The sequence below is a fragment of the Oryctolagus cuniculus genome, chromosome 17, assembly GCF_051225735.1.
Source record: "Oryctolagus cuniculus isolate XC-2025 breed Fujian yellow rabbit chromosome 17, ASM5122573v1, whole genome shotgun sequence".
NCBI classification, from domain to species: domain Eukaryota; kingdom Metazoa; phylum Chordata; class Mammalia; order Lagomorpha; family Leporidae; genus Oryctolagus; species Oryctolagus cuniculus.
The window spans coordinates 60,415,953-60,438,449 of NC_142883.1; the positions used below are offsets into that span (position 1 = coordinate 60,415,953).

A 22,497-nucleotide genomic window follows, 5' to 3' on the forward strand; every position below is an offset into this window, starting at 1 on the left:
TGCATCCTGGGAGCCAGCAGGTGATGGCCCAAATGCTTGGGCTCCTGCCACCCAGGTGAGAGATCTGGATGGAGCTCCGGACTCCTGACTCTGGCCCGCCCTGCCCCCACCCCAGCCACTGTGGGTATTTGCAGAGTGAACCTGTACATAGTCTCTCTCTCTCTCTCTCTCTCTGCTTTCAAGTAGATCAAAATAAATAAACTTTTTAAAAAGCAAATGAAGCATGAAGAATCTGATTAATATTTGCATAAAAAAATTTTAGAAAGATGCATATGAAACTAATGACAATGGTTACCAATAACAATACATCTGGGGACAGAGAGCACTGGGTAGATGCGGGATAGGGACGGCGGGGAGACCTTCCCTTACACAGTATGGTTCGTGAATGTGGAATAACAGCCATCCAACAATCAAGTTTTTAAAAGTAGAGACTTTGGGAATTAAAATTTTGATAATCATCGTTAAAAAGCACTCAAGGAATGGGGTGAAGAGTTGACCAGACAAATTTCAACACTAGACAAGTAAACTAGAAAATCAAGCCAGGGAACCCCTAGATGGCAGCCAGTAACTATAAAAGACAGAACATCTGAAAGAAAAATATCCATTTCAAGAAACAGAAAAGCTAAGTTGAGAAATCTTAGTACCCATTTAATAGTAATTCCAGGAGCTGAAAATAGAATAGAGACGCGGGACTATCTGAAACTTCCCCAGTGCCTGAGACATGCACTAGTCTTTAGAATGAAGGGGACCACCAAGTGCTGAGCAAAAACAGAAACGATCCTCCTCCTACAGAAATGGCAGTGAAATCTTAGAACACCACAGAGAAGGAAAAATAGTCAAGCTTCAGAAAAAATAAATAGGTTAACTACAAAGAAACAGGGCTCAGATCACCTAGGCTTTGTCCACTATACCACATGCCCCAGGTAATGGAGCATTGTCTTCAAAATTCAGAAGTTTTTAACCAGAATCCTGCACGTAGCCAGCAGTATCCACACGGGAAGGCCAAATGAAGAAAACATGCAAGGTCTCACAAAGTCTACCATGCAACAAACAACACTATTTAAGGATTCATTTGAGCAAAACAGAAGAGATAAAAGCATCAATGATGAGGAAACAATAAAACCTCAGTTTATCTAAATAATTATGTATGATATGAAACCCATAAACTTCATAGACTCTCAACATGAGAGAATTAAATCCTGTTAAGATTCTTTCATGTTTTACTCATAGAGGGTTTATACACCCTCACACAGATTATCTTCAAAGAGCAAGAGAAAAAAATGGCTTGGATATGTGCGAAAAATCAAGGGAACTAATGAATGCAGCCAGCATTGTGGCACAGCAGGTTAAATCACCACCTGCAACACCAGCATCCCATATGAGTGCCCACTTGGGTCCTGGCTGCTCCACTTTTGATCCAGCTCCCTGCCAATGTGCCTGGGAAGGCACTGGAAGATGGCCCAAGTGCTTGGCCCCTGCCACCCACATGGGAAACCTGGATGGAGTTCCAGGCTCCTGGCTTCACTCCCAGTTGTTGCATTCATTTGGGGAATGAATGAGCAGATGGAAGATCTCTCTCTCCCTCTCTCTAACTCTACCTTTCAAATAAAATGAAATAAATCTTATAGAAAAAGAGAGAGAAAGAGAGAGAGAGAGAGAGAGAAGGGAGGCAGACAGACAGAAAAGGGAACCAAAAGATTTCAATTTCATTTATCTCAGGGAAATCCAAATTAAAATCACAATGTGATATCCACCAGAATGACTAAAGAACAAAAGATAGAAATTACCAAATGATGGAAAGGATTTTCAGGGTAAATAAACTGGTACAACCCCTGTTGAAAACTGTTTGGCAGTATCTTCTAAAACTGAGCACACGCATGTGCTGTGACCAACTAATTCTACTCCTAGATATATACTCAACAAACAGGCATTCAATTCAACACGAGAAATGTTCTAGAACATTCATAGCAGTACTATAATAATAGTTCCAAGCTGCAAACAACCAAAATGCCAATCAGTGTAAAGTGGACATGTACATTATGGAATGCACAGAACGCAATACGCTCAACAGTGAGAATGAATAGACCACAGCTATACTCAAGAATACAGACAGGCCAGGTGTTGTTAAGGTTACACTATGGCTTAGGACGCCACATCCCATGTCAGAATGCCTGGTTTGAGTCCCAGACACTCCACACTTCTGATCCAGCTGCCTACTAAAGTGCCGGGGAGGCAGAGGATGATGGACCAAGTACTTGGGTTCCTACATGAGAGTCCAGGTGGAATTCTTAGCTCCTGGCTTTGGTTTGGCCTAACCTTGGCTGTTGGGGGTATTTGGGCAGTGAACCATCAAATGGAAGATCTGTGTGTGTGACACTTAAAAAACAAACAAACAAACAAAAAAGAATGCAAAGTTCATAAGTGTAATACTGATGGAAAGAAGCCAGATATGGGTACACCTTGTATGCTTCTATTGACATAAAATACAAAAACAGGCAAAACTAATCTGTTTTAGATGCAAGAAGAGCAATTTCTTATTGGTGGGGAGTGGCACAGGACAGATTCTAGTGTATAGGAAAGGCTGTGTCTTGTTCTGTGTGCTCAGTTTATTGAAATTCCTTGAGTTTTACACTTATAATTTGTGCACATATGTACATTTATGTTATGCCTCAATAAGAAGTTGAGAAAATATTTATACACAACTACCTTAAGCAGAATAGGAACAATACCTATAATTTCTGATAATTTCCGTATCTGGAGAGGAATCAAATGGACAAGAAAAACTCAGTCAACCCAATAAAAAGAAGGCAAGGGGTAGAGGCTGGCAGAAAATATGCAGAAGAAATATAAAAACATAAAAGAAGATGGCAGGTGTATGTCCCAAAATGTCAGTAACCAAAATATATACAAATGAGTTAAAGTTGTCCATTAAAATACAAAGATTTCACACCTATTGGGATGACTACTACCAAAAATTACCCAAAGCAAAACAAACAAACAAACAAAAAACAGAAAATAACAAACGTGGACAGGGATGTGGAGAAATTGGAACCTTTGTGCCTTGTGAGGGGAATGAAAATTGGGGCAGAAAACAGGATAGCAGAAGTTATAAATAGAATTACTATATGACCTGGCAATTCCACCTGGGTGTATATACCCAAAAGACTTGAAATCAGCATCTTGTAGAGATATGTGTACATCACTGGCCAGTGCAGCATTGTTCACAACAGCTTAAAGGTGGCAGCAACACAAGCCCAATAACAGGTGAATGGATAAGCAAAATGTGGTGTGTACATACAATGGAATATTATTCAGCCTTAAAAAGGAAAAAATTCTGATACAAGCTACAACATGGGTGAACGCTAAGGATATTAAGCTAAATGAAACAAGCTAGTCACAAAAGGAGAAATACCATATGAGGTACCTAAAATAGGTAACTTCACAGAGTCAGAGAGGAGCGCCATGGTTGCTAGGAGCTGGAACAACAGAGTAATAAGTGTAGAGTTTTAATTTTGCAGGATGAGAAAGTTCTGGAGAATAGTTGCACAACACTGTGAATACACTTAACACTAGTTAAGATGGTACATTTGTGTTACATGTAATTTATCACAATTTTCATTTTTAGATTTTTTAAAATTTATTTGAGTGAAAGCCAGACATAGTGAACTCCCACCTGCTGGTTCATTCCCCCAAATGCTTCCAACAGCCAGTGCTGGACTGGGGCCAAAGGCAAGAGTCAGGAACTCAACCCAGGTCTCCCACGTGGGTGGCAGGGACACAGCTACTTGAGCCATAGCCACTGCCTCCAAAGGTCTGCAATAGCAGGAAGCCAGAGTCAGGCTGCAGCTGGGAGCAAACCCAGGCACTCCAGTTAAGACAAAGATGTCTTCACTGCTAGGCCAACATTCATTTCCCACTGTGTTTATAAAAAGATAAATGGGGGCCGGCACTGTGGCATAGCGAGTAAAGTCGTTGCCTGCAGTGCTGGCATCCCATATGGGCACCAATTCAAGCCCCAGCTGCTCCAATTCTGACCCAGCTCTCTGCTGGGGCCTGGGAAAGCAGTGGAAGATGGCCCAAGTCCTTGGGCCCCTGCACCCTCATGGGAGACCTGAAGGAAGCTCCTGGCTTCTGGCTTTGGATCAACTCAGCTCCGGCCATTGCGGCCATTTGGGGAGTGAACCAGTGGATGGAAGACCTTTCTCTTTCTCTTTCTATGTCTGCCTCTATGTAACTCTGCTTTTCAAATCAATAAATAAATCTTAAAAAAAAAAAAAAAAAAAAAAGCTGGCACCACGGCTCACTAGGCTAATCCTCAGCCTTGCGGCGCCAGCACACCAGGTTCTAGTCCCAGTCTCGGCGCCGGATTCTGTCCCAGTTGCCCCTCTTCCAGGCCAGCTCTCTGCTGTGGCCAGGGAGTGCAGTGGAGGATGGCCCAAGTGCTTGGGCCCTGCACCCCATGGGAGACCAGGAGAAGTACCTGGCTCCTGACATCGGATCAGCGCGGTGCGCCAGCCGTAGCGCGTTGGCCGCAGCAGCCATTGGAGGGTGAACCAACAGCAAAGGAAGACCTTTCTCTCTGTCTCTCTCTCTCACTGTCCCTCTGCCTGTCAAAAAATAATAATAAAAAAAAAAGACAAGTGTCAAGCAATGAAGCAAAGCAAAAAAATAACCTAAGCTAACCATAATACATAAAATATGAACCAAAATACATAAAACTGAATATGAACGAATCGAAAAGATAAGCCAGATAAGTGCTAACAAAAAACAGGTATGCTAATGTTAATATTAGACAAAACAAAATTAAAAGCAGAAATAAAAAATATTCCTAAAAGATGAAATTCACCAATAAGAAATTGTGAACTTTTTAATCACCTACAAGCCTAGCATCAAAAATATAATGTTTAAAAATATGTATGTGGGGGCTGGCGCCATGGCTCACTTGGCTAATCCTCCGCCTGAGGCGCCAGCATCCCATATGGGCACCGGGTTCTAGTCCCAGCTGCTCCTCTTCCAGTCCAGCTCTCTGCTATGACCCGGGAGGGCACTGGAGAATGGCCCAAGTGTTTGGGCACCGGCACACACTTGGGAGACCAGGAGGAAGCACCTGGCTCCTGGCTTCAGATCGGCGTAGTTCCAGCCGTGGCGGCCATTTGGGGGGTGAACCAATGGAAGGAAGACCTTTCTCTCTGTTTCTCTCTCTCACTGTCAGTAACTCTACCTCTCAAATAAATAAATAAATAAAAGTATGTGCATATACATATATATGAATATGTGTGTACATATAGCTGATAGAAATAGAATTTTAAAAATCCTGCAGGAATCTTAGTGGACAACTAACACAATTGTCACCATCAACATGCCCAATAGAGGAAAAATAAGATGAAGATACAGGGAACACAAATTTAAAAATGAAATAAATATAGAATTTTATATCCAATACACTAAGGGTACAGAGAACAAAGAAACTGACAGTTCATTAGATCATAAATTAATCTGTTTTTTATCTTTATTTCTCTTTAAGCAATGTGGTAAGATAGAGCTTCCAAAACTTTCCAGCTATCCCTTTAATAAATGCTAGAAAAAATACTAAAATCACTTTGAAATCAATGGAAAAGAGAAACACAGTGAAGCCAGAATTCTAGAATGCTGGCAAAATAAAGGCATTTTCAGATACCATGAAAACAGAAATGCAGTCATTACAAAGGAACTTCTAAGATGAGATACTTTAGGGAAAAGGAAAGTAGCTCAAAGAAGTGTAGCCAAGGGGCCGGCGCTGTGGTGTAGCGGGTAAAGCCGCTGCCTGCAGTGCCAGCATCCCATATGGGTGCCGGTTCTAGTCCTTGCTGCTCCACTTCCGATTCAGCTCTCTGCTATGGCCTGGGAAAGCAGTAGAAGATGGTCCAAGTCCTTGGGCCTCTGCACCCGTGTGGGAGACCAGGAAGAAGCTCCTGGATCCTGGCTTTGGATTAGCACAGCTCTGGCCATTGCAGCCATCTGGGGAGTCAATCAGCAGATGGAAGACCTCTCTCTCTCTCTTTGCCTCTCCTATCTGTGTAACTCTGACTTTCAAATAAATAAATAAATAAATCTTTAAAAAAAATGATGAAAACATACCACTGATATATAGTTTACTTTCTCACAGTAGAATATTCTACACATTATACTAGCATCTATTAAATTTTAATAAAGCTAATTGTTTTCTAGAAAAAGAGAAAGTATTAAATTGACTTTGAAAAGAAACAGAAAATCTGAGAAAATGATCAACTGATCATGGGGAAAAAAACTGGAAAGGTAATTAAATACTGACACCCACTTACTAAAAAACACCAGCAGCAGCTCAGGCAGTCTGCAGTCAAGGTCTGCCAAGCTTCAAGGTACAGATAATTCTCCCATTCCACAGCACAGAAAATGATGCAATGCTTCCCAAATCAACCAGTGAGGACAGCACAACTTTACTGAGCTGAGACAAAACAGGGGAGGGGAGGACTATAGGCCAGTTTCACTTACAAGTAGAAACCAGGCCGGCGCTGTGGCATAGTAGGTTAAGCCTCCACCTATGGCACCAGCATCCCATACAGGTGCTGATTTGAGTCCTGGCTGCTCTACTTCCAATCCAGCTCCCTGCTATGGCCTGGGAAAGCAGAGGAAAATGGCCCAAGTCCTTGGGCCCCTGCACCCGCATGGGAGACCTGGAAGAAGCTCCTTTCTCTGGCTTCGGATTGGCGCAGCTCCGGCCATTGCAGCCAATTGGGGAGTGAACCAGTGGATGGAAGACCTCTCTCTCTCTCTCTCTCTCTCTCTGCCTGTCTGTAACTCTGTCTCTCAAATAAATAAATATATCTTTAAAAAAAAAAAAAAAAAGGCCGGCTCCGCGGCTCACTTGGCTAATCCTCGGCCTGCAGCGCCAGTACTCCCGGTTCTAGTTCTGGTTGGGGTGCCGAATTCTGTCCCGGTTGCTCCTCTTCCAGTCCAGCTCTCTGCTGTGGCCCGGGAAGGCAGTGGAGGATGGCCCAAGTCCTTGGGCCCTGCACCCGCATGGGAGACCAAGAGGAAGCACCTGGCTCTTGCTTTGGATCGGCGCAGCTTGCCGGCCGTAGCGGCCATTTGTGGGGTGAACCAACCGAAGGAAGACCTTTCTCTCTGTCTCTCTCTCACTGTCTAACTCTGCCTGTCAAAAATAAATAAATAAATAAAAAGAAAGAAAGAAACCAAACCCTAAGTAAAATGTTGGCTTATTGAATCTCTCAAAACAACCAAGGCAGGATTTTAATGAAATAAAATGTGGCAACATAATCCTTTATGTTAATAATGTTAAGAGGAGGTGCCAGCATTGGGGTGTAGCAGGTTAAGTGACTGATGCCATGCTGACACCCCATGCGAGCACCAGTCCTAGCTGCTCCATTTCTGAGCTAGCTCCCTGCTAATGCACCTGGGAAAGTAGCATAAGATGGTCTCAGTGCTTGGTCCCCTGTACCCACATGGGAGACCCAGATGGAGCTCCTGGCTTCAGCCTGGCACAGTCCTAGCTATTGTCAGTCAGTAAATGAACCCCACCTTTTCTCTCTCTCTAACTCTGCCCTTTAAACAAATCCTTTAAAAAAGATTTTAAGAAGGAAACAGTCATATCAATACATGCTATACAAAAACATTTGGGAAAAAACCAGTACGCATTCTGACTTTTTAAACTCTTAGTCATTAGGCATAAATGGAAACTTACTTAATGTAATAGTGTCTGCCTAGTGAAGATACAGTGGAAATGTCCCCCTACAACCAAAGTCCCAGACCAAAATGTCCTATTCAGCCTGAATAGTCAACACTGCAGAGAGTGTAGGCAGTGGAAGGTAAGAAGAACAAACATGAGAAAGATACCTGTTATGTCTTAACAGACAATAACGTTATCTGCTTGGAAGAGCCAACCTAGTGTTAACAGATACAGAGGGGCTCACATTGTGGCATAACGTGTTAAGCCACTGCGTGCAGCACCGTGTTAAGCCACTGCGTGGAGTACCAGCAGCACATATGGGCACCAATTTGAGAGCCGGCTGCTCCACTTCTGATCCAGCTCCCTGGTAATGCACCTGGGAAAGCTTCAGAGGCTGGCCCAAGTGCTTGGTCCCCTGCATCCACGTGGGAGACCCAGAGGAAGCTCCTGGCCCAGCCTTGGCCCTTTTGGGCATTTGGAGAGTGAACCAGCAGATAGAAGACCTCTCTTTATCTCCCTCTCTCTCTCTGCAACTCTGCCTTTCAAATGAATAATGAAATACATATTTCCAAAAAAAAAAAATCACACACACACACACACAGATACAGAGTTTAAGGAGGCGCAGCGTCAGAGCTAGTTTTGGCTACCAAATGAAACCTGTTTGTTGTGAGGCTGTCTTGGCCAAGCTATCTTCTGCAGAGTAAGGCATTGGGATTGACAAGCTCGTGTCCCCACCTCTCTCCCTCTTAAACGCCGAAACAGCCCGGTGTTTGAAGCTGGATAACCAAATCTTCTGAACCCCAAAACCGCTCTGAAGGGCCGAGTGGTGACTCCGCTCCAAAACATTTTATCTCTTGCCACCAGCTGCTGCAATGACGGATGGATACACATGTCAACCAGCCCAACATAATTCTTCCGGTAGAGGGCAAAGGAGAGCACCTTCGCCGACTGTTTTATTATTATTTTTTCTTTATTTTTTCCCCAAACCGTACGCTGCTGATTATATAAACTTGAGGACTGGCGAATGGAGCTCCCGCAAAATAAAAATATGCTATTCGGTGTCAAACGTCAAACTAGCCTTAACACACACACTCCCAAAGCACACCAACCAAGCTGATGTCCAAGATATTTGGCTGTTACAGCTGCACTCCCAGCGCCCGCTCTCCCGGAACGCCCCCTCTTTCCCCGCCGCCCCGCCGGGGACCGCCAGGTGCACCGCGCTGCGTGGACGCGGGAGACGCACAACCCGCGCCCTTCCGCGGTCACCACACGGCAAGGAGCTGCACCGGCGGACAACGAAGAGGGCCAGGGGCTTCTCGGTCCCTTGGACACCACACAGTACTCCGGGGCAGCACCACGGAGGCGGGGAAGGCTCCCCGGGCTGCAGGAGCCCGGGCCGGGGGCGCCCACGCACCTGTCCCACCACAGCGAGCCCTCGGGGGAGCGCCTCCCAAGGGCCGCAGTCGTCCGGAGCCCCCGCGCTCCTACGCCAAACCCCCGGGGCACGGAGGAGAGGGGGCGGCCACCTGCCGCGGCCACCTGCGGCACGGGTCCTGCCGCTCCTGGGCAGGGCTGGGCTGGGCTGGACAGGGCAGGACCGGGGTCACACCGCGGCGACGACGCTGTAACAGCCAGCACATCTTCCCAGAGACGGACAGTCCTGCGCCCCGCGTCAGGACTGCAAAACCCCCTCGCTCGCCGACCCGGCCTCCGCAGAGGATGCGGCTGAGGCGTAGAGGAGTGCGGACGCCCGCGCGGCTGCTACTCACCGGCCCCCTCAGCTCCCTGTCGGCTCTGGTGGCGCCGCCGCAGCCCGCAGTCGCCGCGGCTCCGCGCTCGCACAGATGCTCCGAAAGGTCCCAGCGGTCCCACCGGCGCCTTCCGCCAGCAACCTCCAGGGGGCGAGCGCGAGCCGGCGCAGGGCTTCCTGGGAGTTGTAGTCCTAGCGTCTCTACATCTCCCGGCTCTGCCGCCTCCATCCTCTTGCCGGTGGTGGGCATTTCTTTAGACTTCAAGGGCTCATTACCCTTCCCTCCCCCAGCGTTGGCACGTCCCAAATCGAGGCCTGGGCTCCCTCTCGCCCCAAAATGTGGCGTGGGGACCAGCAGCTTCAACATCAACCTGGGACCGCAATAAAGATGCAAATTCTCAGTCTCACCAAAATTGACCATGGGGTCTTGCATTCCCTCATGTCCTCAAGTTTAAGAACTACTACTCCCCAGAGCTCTCCTCTTTGCAGCACCTGTGACAACAGGTGATACACACACATACCTATGTGTGGAATACCTGTGTATTCCCAGGTGCACTGCTGGACACCCCGACTGTTAGCTCCCAGCCCAGACCTCACTGCGGCCCTCCCCCAGTTCCCAGAGGGATGGTGTATGGAGGAGAGGCCTTTGTGAAATGGTGAGGTGCTGGAGGTGGAGATTAGTGTCCTTATGAAAGGGACCCCGTGGGCTGGAGTTGTGACACAGCAGAATCTGCCGTTGGCCATGCTGGCCATGCTGGCTTCCCATGAGAGCCAGTTACAGTCCCAGCTGCTCCACCTCTGAGCCAGCTCCCTGCTAATACACCTGGGAAAGCATCCGAGGATGGTCAGAGGGCTTGGGCTCCTGCACCCACATGGGAGACTCAGATGGAGCTCCAGGCTCCTGGCTTCAGCCTGGCCCAGCCCCCACCATTGCAGCCATTTGGGGCGTGAGCCAGCAGATGGAAAACTGCCTCTCTCTCTCTCTCTCTCTCTCTGGCTCCGCCTTTCAAGTAAATAAATTATATTTTAAAAAAATGGGCAGGGGTGGTTATCCAAAGAGTTCCCTTGCCCCTTCTGAAGACACAACAAGTCACCATCAATGAATCAGGAAATGACCCCTCATCAGATGGCTGGCTGAATTGGCCTCAGGCTTGGTCTCAGCCCACACTATTGTGACAAATTAGTTTAGACTGTTGAGGGGTCGGCGCTGTGGCATAACAGGTAAAAGCCACAGCCTACAAAGCTGGCACCCATATGGGCACCAGTTCAAGTCCCAGCTGCTCTGCTTGCAATCCAGCTCCTTGCTTTGTGCCTGGGAAAGCAACAGAAGATGGTCCAAGTGCTTGGGCCCCTGCACCCATGTGGGAGACCCAGAAGAAGCTCCTGGATTTGGCCTGGCCCAGCTTTGGCAGTTGTGGCCATTTGGGGGGTAAACCAGTGGGCGGAAGACCTCTCTTTCTGTCTCTCTAACTCTACCTTTCACATAAATCTTAGAATTTTTTAAAAATTGTTTTGACTATTGACGCCTTCCAGCCTATGGTGCGGCAGCACCCAGACAGATGGCCAGTGTTGGGTGGCGGCAGGGCCACTGAGTACCTTTGGGTGCCTCGTGCAGTGCCCACAGCAGGCCTGAATAGAGGAGTGAAATGAACGGAAAGGCCACAGCCGTGTGGGGAGCGATGATAAGATGAAATGATTGAAGCCTTAGCAGGACTTCTGACAGGAGCGTGGAGGAGGCCTGGTCTGGCCCTTTAGAAAACAGCAGAGTCCTGCAGCACTGTAGCATAGTGGACGAAGCCACCGCCTTTGATGCCAGCATCCCATATGGGCACCAGTTCGAGTCCTGGCTGCTCCACTTCCGATCCATCTTCCTGCTAATGTGTCTGGGAAAGCAGTGGAGGATGGCCCAGGTCCTTGGGTCCCTGCACCCATGTGGGAGACCTGAAAGAAGCTCCTGGCTCCTGGCTTTGGTCTAGCCCCGGCCACTGTGGCCATTTATAGAGTTAACAAAGTAGATGAAGGATCTCTCTCTCTCTTCCTCTCTCTCTCTTCCTCTCTCTCTCTGCCTCTCAAATAAATAAATAGTTGCAAAAAATGAAAACTGAGCCTGAAGACCTGAACATTTGCCTCATTCCACAGGGTCAAGGCTGGGAAGACATCAATCCTGGTCGTTACAGCCTCAGCAAAGCCTGTGGCGTCAAGTTTTCTAATACTAAAATAAGAGTGTTGAGACCTCATTATAATAAATTCCTAATAAAAATCCAATTTGTTCCTGGAATAAACTGACTTGTCATGTTATCATCTTTTTAAAGCATACTGCTTGATCTCTTTGCTATAATATTTTAGGTAGAGTTTTATATATTGATGCTTAAAAGTGAGAGTGGGTGATAATTTTCTTTTTGAATGTGTAATTTTCAGTTTCAGAATCAATGCTATGCTTGTGTCATAAAGAATTTGGAAGCTTTTGCACTTTCCTCTTACTCCGTAACAATTTAAAGCAATTCATATCTATATCTAAATATGTTTAGATACAGCTATATATTAGATTACATATATCCATATAATTAGATATATATTTAGATATATTTATGAAATGCTTTACATGTAGCCCATAAGTTTTATTTATTTTTAAAGATTTATTTTATTTTATTTAAAAAATTATTTTATTTATTTGAAAGAGAGAGTTACAGAGAGAGGTAGAGATAGAGAAAGAGGTCTTCCATCTGCGGGTTCACTCCGCAAAAGGCTGCAGTGGCCAGAGTTGCATCGATCCGAAGCCGGGAGCCAGGAGCTTCCTCCCAGTCTCCCATGTGGGTGCATGGGCCCAAGCACTTCCACTGCTTTCCTGGGTCATAACAAGGAGTTGGATCGAAAGAGGAGCAGCCAGGACATGAACCGCACTCATATGGGATGCTGGTACTGCAGGCCACGGCTTTAACCTGCTGTGTCACAATGCTGGCCCCAAAGATTTATTTTATTTATTTGAGAGGCAGAGTTACAGATAGAGAGAGAAAGAGACAGAGAGAGGTCTTCCATCAGCTGGTTCACTCCCCAAATGGCCTCAATGGCCAGAGCTTGGCCAATCTGAAGCCAAGAGCCAGGAGCTTCTTCCGGATGTCCCATGTGGGTGCAGGGGCCCAAGGATTTGGGCCATCTTCTGTTTTCCCAGGCCATAGCAGAGAGCTTGGACTTGAACCATTACCCATATGGGATGCCAGCACTACAGGCAGAGGCTTAACCACTATGCCACTGTGCCAGTCCCTAATTTTTGAATTTATTTATTTGAAAGGCACAGAGTGAGACAGGCAGACAGACAGAGATCTCCCACCTGCTGGTTCATTCCCCAAATTTCTGCAACAGCCAAAGCTGGGCCAGTCCAAAGCCAGGATCCCAGAACACCATCCAGGCATCCCACGTGAGAGGCAGGATCCAAGCAGCTGTCACCTGCTGCCTCCCACAGTGTGCGTTAGCAGGAAGCTGGAGTCAGAAGCAGAAATGGGACTCCCATCCCAGCATTCCAATATGGAATACAGGCACTTCAAATGGCGTCTTCACCACTGTGTCAAAATTTAAAGTATTTTCATTACTGCTATTTTATAGATACTCAAATATTGGTTTTGATTTATTGACATAGAGTTTTTAGGTTTGAAGTGGGAGAACGAAAGTTTTTAAATGTATAAGTGTTAGGTTCTTTTATTTCTGACTTTGTGATTAATTTTCTATTTTATTTCATTGTGATAAAAGACCCAAGATTAAAATGATCTGTATCTGTTTTTCCTTGTGAAATATTTGAGTTTGTCTTTGTGACCTCAAATAGCATAAGTTTTTGTGTTTTACAGGCACACGAGGGGAATGTGAACTCTTTATATTCAACCCATTTTGATATGCATCAAAGAAACATAATTTAGCAGTGATGTTATTTTGATCTCTCTTTCCTTAGCTGTATTTCTACCTGATATAATCTGAAAAGGGTAAATTAAAATCTGCTCTTTTGTGACTACTATATGTTTTTATTTCTTTGTATTTCTCTAGAATTTTGCCTTATAAACAATGATGTCATATTATTTTTACAAGAATATTCGTTTGGCACCTTATTGGGCATTGCTCCTTTTCATTATAAAATAAACTTCCTTGTGGCCGGCGCTGTGGCTTAGCGGGTAAAGCTGCTGCCTGCAGTATTGGCATCCCATATGGGTGCCAGTTTGAGTCCCTGCTGCTCCACTTCTGATCCAGCTCTCTGCTATGGCCTGGGAAAAACAGTAGAAGATGGTCCAAGTCATTAGGCCCTGCACCCACATGGGAAACCTGGAAGAAGCTCCTGGCTCCAGGCTCCAGATCGGTTTCAGCTCTGGCCATTGTGGCCATTTGGGGAATGATGGAAGATCTCTGTCTCTGTCTCTCTGTCTGCTTCTACCTCTCTGTAATTCTGCCTTTCAAATAAATTAATAATTCTTTAAAAAAAAAAACCTTCTTTATATCCTTTGATTTTTTTTTAACCTTGTTTGGTAATATAACAAGCCTGCTGATTTTTTTTTTTTTTGCATTAGCCTGATACACCTTTGCAATTTTATTTTCCTCTTTTCTAAAGCCTTTAGGTAAATCATTTGGATGACGACACCAAATTTTGCTTTGTGACTCAGTCTGAATATCTTTTTTCTGGGAATAAGTGGGTTTAGATCTACTCATGACAGTTAGGTCATGTTTATTTCATGCTGTTTTCATAGCCTTTATATTCCTTGTTTACTCTTATGATATACTTTGTGTTGCTCTGCTTTGTGTTTCTTTTAATACTTTGGAAAGTTTATATTTTTTCAAGGGGTTGCCTTCAAAAGAAATAACAATTTTTTAAAAAAAATTTATTAATCTATTTGAAAGACAGAGTTACAAAGAGAGGGAGAGGGAGAGTCAGAGAGAGATCTTCCAAACTCTGGTTCACTCCCCAAATGGCCACAATGGCCAGAGCTGGGCAGGTCTGAAGCCAGGAGCTGGGAACTTCTTCCAGGCATCTCACGTAGGCGCAGGGGCCCAAGCACTTGGGCCATCCTCCACTGCTTTCCCAAGCACATTAGCAGGGAACTGGATCAGAAGAGGAGCAGCCAAGTCTTGAACCTGTGCCCATATGGGATGCCAGCACTGCAGGCAGCTGCTTTGCCTGCTATGCCATAGCGCTGGCCTCAGCGATAACTTTTATGTAATATTCTTAGTCCTTGATTTCTTCAGACTGTTTCTGTTGGCTCCAAATTCTGGACACTGGTGAACAAGTACTTTTCACATTTTTCTTTAAAAAAATATATATATGTGTATATATATATATATATATATATATATATATATATTTGAAAGAGTGACGGGGGCACGGAGGAGACATCTTCCATCTGCTGGTTTACTCCCCAGATGCCCACTGCATAGCCAGGGCTGGGCCAGCAGAAGCCGGGATCCCAGAGCTCCATCGTGGTTTCCCACAGGGGTGGCAGGGGCCCAAGGACTTGAGCCATCACCTGCTGCCTCCCAGGGTGCCCATTAGCAGGAAGACGGATCAGAAGCAAGAAGTAGCCAGTGCTAGAACTGGGCACTCCCATACAGGATGTAGGAATCCCAAGCAGTGGCTTAACCTGCTGTGCCACAACACCCGCCCCTGTTTTATGGTTCTAAGAAGGCAAGGAGGCAGCCAGCTAAAATAGAAAAGACTTTTGTTGCAGTGGGGGTACAGAATAGGTGGGTAAAGAGAGTGGGGTTTCAGCCCGGCCGGATGGAGGGCAGAAGTTTGAAGTCAGGCTTCGTTCCATTTGGACAGAGTCCCATTTCAGGTGGCTTGTTGAGGGAGGTGCATGGACCCTGATAAGGTGGGTGGGGGACATGCAGAAGCTCCTTGGTAAGCTTTATAATGATTGTCTTAGCAGTTTACAATGTCCAGGTAAGGGACTTTGCCAGGCAATAAAAACTCCACTAGCCTGTAGATTATCTACCCATCTGTGCCCAGTTTCATCACCTTTGGGAATAACTGGTGGTGTCTCAGTGGCCTAACAGGTTCTGACACATGCATTCTACCCTATAATCATAATGCCCACGTCTGTTTCAGTTCCTGGACCTACTGTGAAACAAATTCAGAGGAGTTGGTACTGTGGTACAGTGAGTTAAGCTGCTGCTTGGGATGCTGGCATACCATATGATTGCCAATTCAAGTCTCAGTTGCTCTGCTTCCTAGCCAGCTCCCTGCTAATATGCCTGGGAAGCAGAAGATGATGGCCCAAGTACTCGTATTCATTCCACCTAAGTGGGAGACCCAGATGGAATTCCTGGCTCGTGGCTTCAGCCTGGCCCAGCCCTGGCTATGGAGAGAAAATCAGCAGATGGAATCTCTCCCTCTCTCCTTCTCTCCCTTTCAAATAAATAAATAAATCTATCTTTAACCAAAAAAAGATTCAGAATTATTACTGGTTATTTTTAATGATAACCTCTACACATACACACACACATTTTATGTTAAAATAAGATTCTGCTTTTGTAGTTTCTTTGAGATGAATTTATAGAAATTAAAAAGTTCTTTGAATTTTTCACATTAAAAATATTTGCTGCCTTTATCCTGCAAAAGTTTGAATATAAACTTATTGAGTAGCCTTTCATTTCTTGAGGAATATGTAACTATTTCTTTCTTGTCTTCTAGAACTGAATGTTGCTGTGATTGTCTGAAACCAGTCAGATTTATTTTTCCTTATAAGTGAATTTCCTGGATGCTTCAAGAATCATTTCTTTGTCTGTGAAGTCTAGAAGCTTTACTGTTCTGTACTGCAGAATTATCACTCTGGGCCAGTAGTCCCTGAGATAGAATAAATTGAAATTTGATAGATTCAATTATTTTTATCTCGTAATTATTCTTAAATTAGGTCTTTAAATATTTGCTCTAATGCATTATTTCAGTTTTCTCACAAGGTGAAAAAGCACCCAGTTCCCACTGTTGCAAAGAAATATTTTGCATATTAAGTTCTCTCTCCTTGGTAGCAAGCTTGGGTAGTCCTTTCTGAGAAATATAGCTTTCTCCTATTTGATCTCAAGGGCAGCTGTGCCCTGCACCTGGATTATGGTTTGGACTTTCGCCTACCACCTCGTCTTAATAAAGATAATGCTTGTGTCTGTGTTTCTTATATTCCTTGTTACTCTTGGGTAATTTCTTCATCACTTCGAAGCCACCAGTCCATTTTCAGTCCTCTTCTCAGTGTTGCATTAATTTAATTTCACCTATGTTCAGTGACTATGGGCAAGAACACTTCATTCATAGGGAGTGGAATTAAAAGATGTTTATTTTGGTACAAAAATGCTGATATTCATGCCGAGTTTTTCCATAATGCACATTTTCCCTGAACTTTTTGAAGACTCCTCATATGCATGGATTTCGGATTTTTTGGCACTGAAATAACCTTGAAGTTTCATTTCCCATGAACTTTTTGAAGTATGCTTGTAATTGCTCATATAAACTAGGATACTATGAGAGCGAAAGGAGGCAGGTGGTAATTTGAGTCTGGGACTAACATTCGTGCACAAGGATTATCTCTGTGGTCATCCCACTTGTGGTTAGCTGCCTTTTGGATGGTTGAGTCAGGCATCTGTACTTGCAAGCTTATTCCAGCTAGTGGCCAGGCCCCCCACCCCCACCCCTGTGCTACACTCCCCTGCCCAGCCCTCCAAGTTCCCTTCAGTCCAGCACAGGTATTAGATGGAGGAGCTCAGGGTACCTATCCTTGGGTTGTACTGCAAGGATTCCAGATCTGGCCCTAAAATTCAGCTCAGTCCTGTTGACCTCCCACCTCCTCCCTCCTTTTTTTTTTTTTTTAAGATTGTATTTATTATTTATTTGCGAGGCAGAGTTACAGAGAGAAAAAGAGAGAGAGAAGTCTTCCACCCACTGGTTCATTCCTCAATTGGCCACAACAGCTGGAGCTGGGCCAATCCAAAGCCAGAAGCTAGGAGCCAGGAGCTTCTTCTGGGCCTCCCACGCAGGTGCAGGGGCCCAACTCAGGGGGCAATTTCAGCTTCCCAGCCTTCCCTACCTGACTGGAGACCTGGAGTCCATTAGTCCAACCCCTGTGGCCAGCTCCCCACTCTGTTTTTCCTTCTCACCTTGAGTGCATGGTGTATGTTTGAGTCTAGTTATCATGAAAATCATCAGAACCAAAATGGGGTCACTGCACCAACCCTAACAACAAAACAAGTAAATCCGGGAATGTTTTTTTTAAGATTTATTTACTTATTTGAAAGCCAGAGTTACATACAGAGAGAGGGGGAGACAGAGAGAAATCTTCCATACACTGGTTGACTCCCCAAATGGTCACAAAGGCCAGGGCTGGCCCAATCCAAAGCCAGGAACCAGGAGCTTCTTCTGGGTCTCCTTTGTGGGTGTAGGGGCCCAGGCACTTGGGCCATCTTCTGCTGCTTTCCCAGGCACATCAGCAGGGAGCTGGATCAGAAGTGGAGCAGCAGAGACTTGAACCAGTGCCCAAATGGGATGCCTGCAATGTAGGAGGTGACTTAACCCGTTATGCCACAGCACTGGCTCAAAGCTGGGAAGTTATAAAGAAAATGGTTTGATGCACAACTGCTTGATAGAAACTATCACGGCCGGCGCAGCGGCTCACTTGGCTAATCCTCCGCCTGAGGTGCTGGGACCCCGAGGTTGTAGTTAGTCCTGGTTGGGGCGCCGGATTCTGTTCCAGTTGCCCTGCCTGTCAAAGAAGAAGAAGGAGAAGAAGGAGAAGGAGGAGAAGAAGGAGAAGAAGGAGAAGAAGAGGAAGAAAGAAGAAGAAGAAGAAGAAGAAGAAGAAGAAGAAGAAGAAGAAGAAGAAGAAGAAAGAAGAAAGAAAGAAAGAAAGAAACTATCACAAAAGATCTGCTAGAACCACAAAGGCTATTGTACAAAAAAATACTTCCATGAGGACACCTGCCCGGAAACTGTCTGCCCAACCTCAGATGGGTGCCTCCTTGTGCAGATCAGAATTACTGTTTCAGAATGCCTTCTGTGATCCTCCTCATTCTCGCCTGGCCTCCACCTCTTTGAATACATCCACCATTCACTGTGACATATGTATTCCCATTGCAATGCTCTACTGGTCCTAAATAAATACAGTTATTCTTTGGAGAATCTATCTAGCTGCCTAGGAAAGCTCCAGAAGATGGCCCAAGTCCTTGGAGCCCTGCACCCATGTGGGAGACCTGGAAGAAGTTCTTGGCTCCTGGCTTCAGATTGGCGCAGCTCTGGTAGTTGCAGCCATCTGGGGAGTGAACCGGTGGCTGGAAGACCTCTCTCTCTCTCTCTCTCTCTCTCTCTCTGCCTCTCTGCAACTCTGCCTTTCAAATAAATAAATACATCTTTAAAAAAAAGGAAAATGAAAAATTCTCTAGTAGAAATTTCAGTGTAAAAATTATCTGTCAAATTCTGTGGGCTTTCAATAAAGGGTGAAGTTTGCAGAGAAAAATCTATCAGTTCATGTAAATTTTTTTTAAAACAATGGGATAAGTCCCAAAAATAAAGGAACTACAAAGCTAGAGAACTATAAGGAAATGATTGATAAAGGTGAAGACAGAAGTTATAGAGGAGAACAACCATGTTTGGCTTGGTTGAGGAAACAAAATATTGGCTCTGTGAAAAGACCAATAAAAAGAGTAACACTGGCCAACCCAATCCTGCACTCCTTCAGTTCAGGGTATCTGAGGGAAAACACCCAGCCCTGCTGACTGGGCTCACTCCGAAGGTCACGACCATGCAGCTCTGGGCACTTCCTGGGCACACTACTCCAGCCACACACCACTTCAGTCAGTCAACAATGTGCCACGGATACAATGGTGGTCCCTTAAGATCATTGTGGAACTGAAAAGTTCCTATCACCCAGCGACATTGTAGCCACTGTAACGTGGTGCCACAAGGCACTGTTCACATGTCTATGTGATGCTAGTATAAACACACTGACTGTTGCCAATCATGTGAAAGTATAGTACATACAGAATGTATACAGTGCATACAACTTAATAATGGACAACTGTATTACTGTTGTATTACTGTATTACTGTTTATATGTAGTTACTATACTTTTATTGTTATTTTAGGGCATATACCTTCTATTTATATTTTTAAAAGAGATAACTTTTTAAAAAAGATTATTTGAAAGGCAGAGTTACAGAGAGGTAGAGAGAGATAGAGAGAGAGAGAGAGTGGAGAGGAATTCCATCCGCTGGTTCACTCCCCAGTTGGCTGCAACGGCCGGAGCTGCACCAACCTGAAGCCAGAAGCCAGGAGCTTCTTCCAGGTCTCCCACATGAGTTCAGGGGCCCAAGGACTGGCCATCTTCTACTGCTTTCCCAGGCCATAGCAGGGAGCTGGATTAGAAGTGCAGCAGCCAGGACTTGAACTGGCTCCCATATGGGATGCTGGCACTGCAGGCAACAGATTTACCCCCTACACCACTGCACTGGTCTCAAGAGATTACTTTTTAAAAAAGTCTGCCATGTGATGGCAGCAGCACTTTCATGCCTCTTGCATTTACTGCATCTCTTGATTGCAGCATTTTCTTTTGGATTTGATTTATTTACTTATTTGAAAGGCAGAGTTAGAGAGAGAGAGAGAGAGAGAGAGAGAGAGAGAGAGAGGTCTTCCATCTGCTGATTCACTCCCCAAATGGCTGCAACTGCCGAGCTGAAGCCAGGAGCTTCTCTTAGGTCTCCCACGTGGGTGCAGAGACTCAAGCACTTGGGCCATCCTCTGCTGCTTCCCCAGGCACATTAGTAGGGGAGCTTGGTCAGAAGTGGAGCAGCCAGGACTTGAACCGCCATTGGGTTTGATTTAATCTCATATTGTTTTATCAATGCCCTGGGAGCAAGATGCTATTTATATGCAAGCATACTTCAAAATGTTTGTGGCAAATGGAATTACAAGATAAGTTTATTTTTGGCCAGCGCCGCAGCTCACTAGGCTAATCCTCCGCCTTGCGGCGCCGGCACACCAGGTTCTAGTCCCGGTCGGGGCGCCGGATTCTGTCCCGGTTGCCCCTCTTCCAGGCCAGCTCTCTGCTGTGGCCAGGGAGTGCAGTGGAGGATGGCCCAAGTACTTGGGCCCTGCACCCGCATGGGAGACCAGGATAAGTACCTGGCTCCTGGCTTCAGATCAGCGTGGTGCGCTAGCTGCAGTGCGCCAGCCGCAGCACGCCGGCCGCGGTGGCCATTGGAGGGTGAACCAACCGCAAAGGAAAACCTTTCTCTCTCTCTCTCGCTGTCCACTCTGCCTGTCAAAAAAAAGTTTATTTTTATACAAAAACATTGAAATTCATACACAGCTGTTTCATGATTCACATTCTCAATGAACTTTTTGAATACCTCTTGTGTGTGTGTGCACACACTGATACATACACACACATCTATTTCTAAACCTACATCTCTATACATCATAGAGTCCAGGTGTGTAGGGTGCTGCTTCATGTAGGTGTGTGTAAATCCACTCTCATATTCACACAACTAAATCGCCTAACCATGCACTGTTGGAAATGTATCCATTTGGCTAAGTGATACGTGACTGTGGATATATGATGACTGTTTTCTCTCCTCCCTCACAGCTGTTCATACTTTCTCCTCTTTCCTCAAACCTCCAGCACATCCTCCCTCATCCTTACCCACAGCTGCTGACCTTGCTTCCAGTCACTGAGAAACCAGAGCCCTTGAGAGTGACCTCCACCCCTCTGCACAGCCACAACCCCCACCTCCCTGCAGCTGTGCCCAAACACAATCTCCCCTCTTCCCACAATGGCAGGGTGGTTCAGGCTCCCAGACTTGTCATCCTCTGACTTCTCCACAAGAGTGCCTGCAGCTCTTCCGGGCTCTCCCACACCAGCAGGTGCTCACCACCCAGGGGACCCTCCCCAGCAGCATACATGCTTAATAATAACTCTCCCACGCCATCAACTTGTAGCTTCACTCCTCCCACCAGCTACCATCCTATTTGTTTTCTTCTACGAGCAGAAAAATTCCTCCAAAGATTTGTCTCCAAGGACTGACTTCATTTCTCTCCCGTCATACCCTGGTAAGCTCCCTCTAATCAGACTCTGTCCCAGTCACTCTAGGAAACTTACAGTAACCTCTACATGGCCACACCCAAAGTCCAGTGTCCGGTTCTTAATGTTACTTGACCTGTTTACAACACTTGGCCTGGCTGATCGCTCACTCCCTCCTCTTAGAAATGTTTGGCTCATGCCTCTGCCTCCCTGCTCCTTGTGGCTATACCCTTCTCCGGTTCCTGTGCCAGTTCTTCCTCCTCTTCCCAATCTCTTCACCTTGGCGTGTCCCAGGGTGCAGCCCGCAGCCTTTCTAGCTCCACTTACTCCCTTTAGGAGTTCATCCAACTTCATGGCTTAAATGCCACCAATATCCTGATGACTCCCACACTATTATATCTTATCTCTTTGCTTGGAATTCTCTGAACTCCATACTCATATATCCAACCACCATATGTAGCATCTCAAGCTCAGTATGTCCAAATGTGAACTCCTTGCTGTCTTGGGCATCTTAATTCATGTCAAGTCTATCCTGAAGGCAAAACCTTGGAAGTCAATCTTGACTGCTCTCTTACATGCCCTGTCCAATCTTTCTTCAAGTGATGCTGCCCCAGATTTTATGTGTATTCCAAACCCAGTGCTCTCTCATGATCTCCTCTGTTATCACCTGGTCCCCCTGATCATTGCAGGCTCCTCACAGATCTTCTTGGTTCTGTTCCTAGTCTACTTCAGCAGAGATCCACAGAGAGTCAGAAAGATCCCTTTTCAGCATTAATCAGATCATGTCTCTGCTCAAAACCCTGCAGTAGGGTCAGGCATTTAGCCTGGTGGTTAAGACTCGAGGTAAGAGTCTTGGGTTTGATTCTCAATTCCAGCTTCCTGCTAATGCACACCCTGGGAAGCAGTGTTGATGCTTCAAGTGGTTGGGTCCCTGTCACCCACATGGGAGATCTGGATTGAGTTCAGCTTCTGCCTAGCCCAGCCTGGCAATAGCAGGCAGGCATTTGGAGAGT

The 22,497-nt window shown here is 45.7% G+C and overlaps 1 protein-coding gene across 3 annotated transcripts in view; it reads right to left on the bottom strand.

Annotated features, from left to right (window-relative positions):
* The window catches only part of SPECC1 (sperm antigen with calponin homology and coiled-coil domains 1), a 337,615-nt gene extending 328,031 nt beyond the window's left edge, over window positions 1–9,584 (bottom strand). For all 3 annotated transcript variants that reach the window (XM_008270674.5, XM_070061464.2, XM_089318487.1), the window contains exon 1: window positions 9,475–9,584. The gene's annotated coding sequence lies outside the window, so the exon portion shown is untranslated. The remainder of the gene's footprint in view (window positions 1–9,474) is intronic.
* Window positions 9,585–22,497: the final 12,913 nt, after the last annotated feature.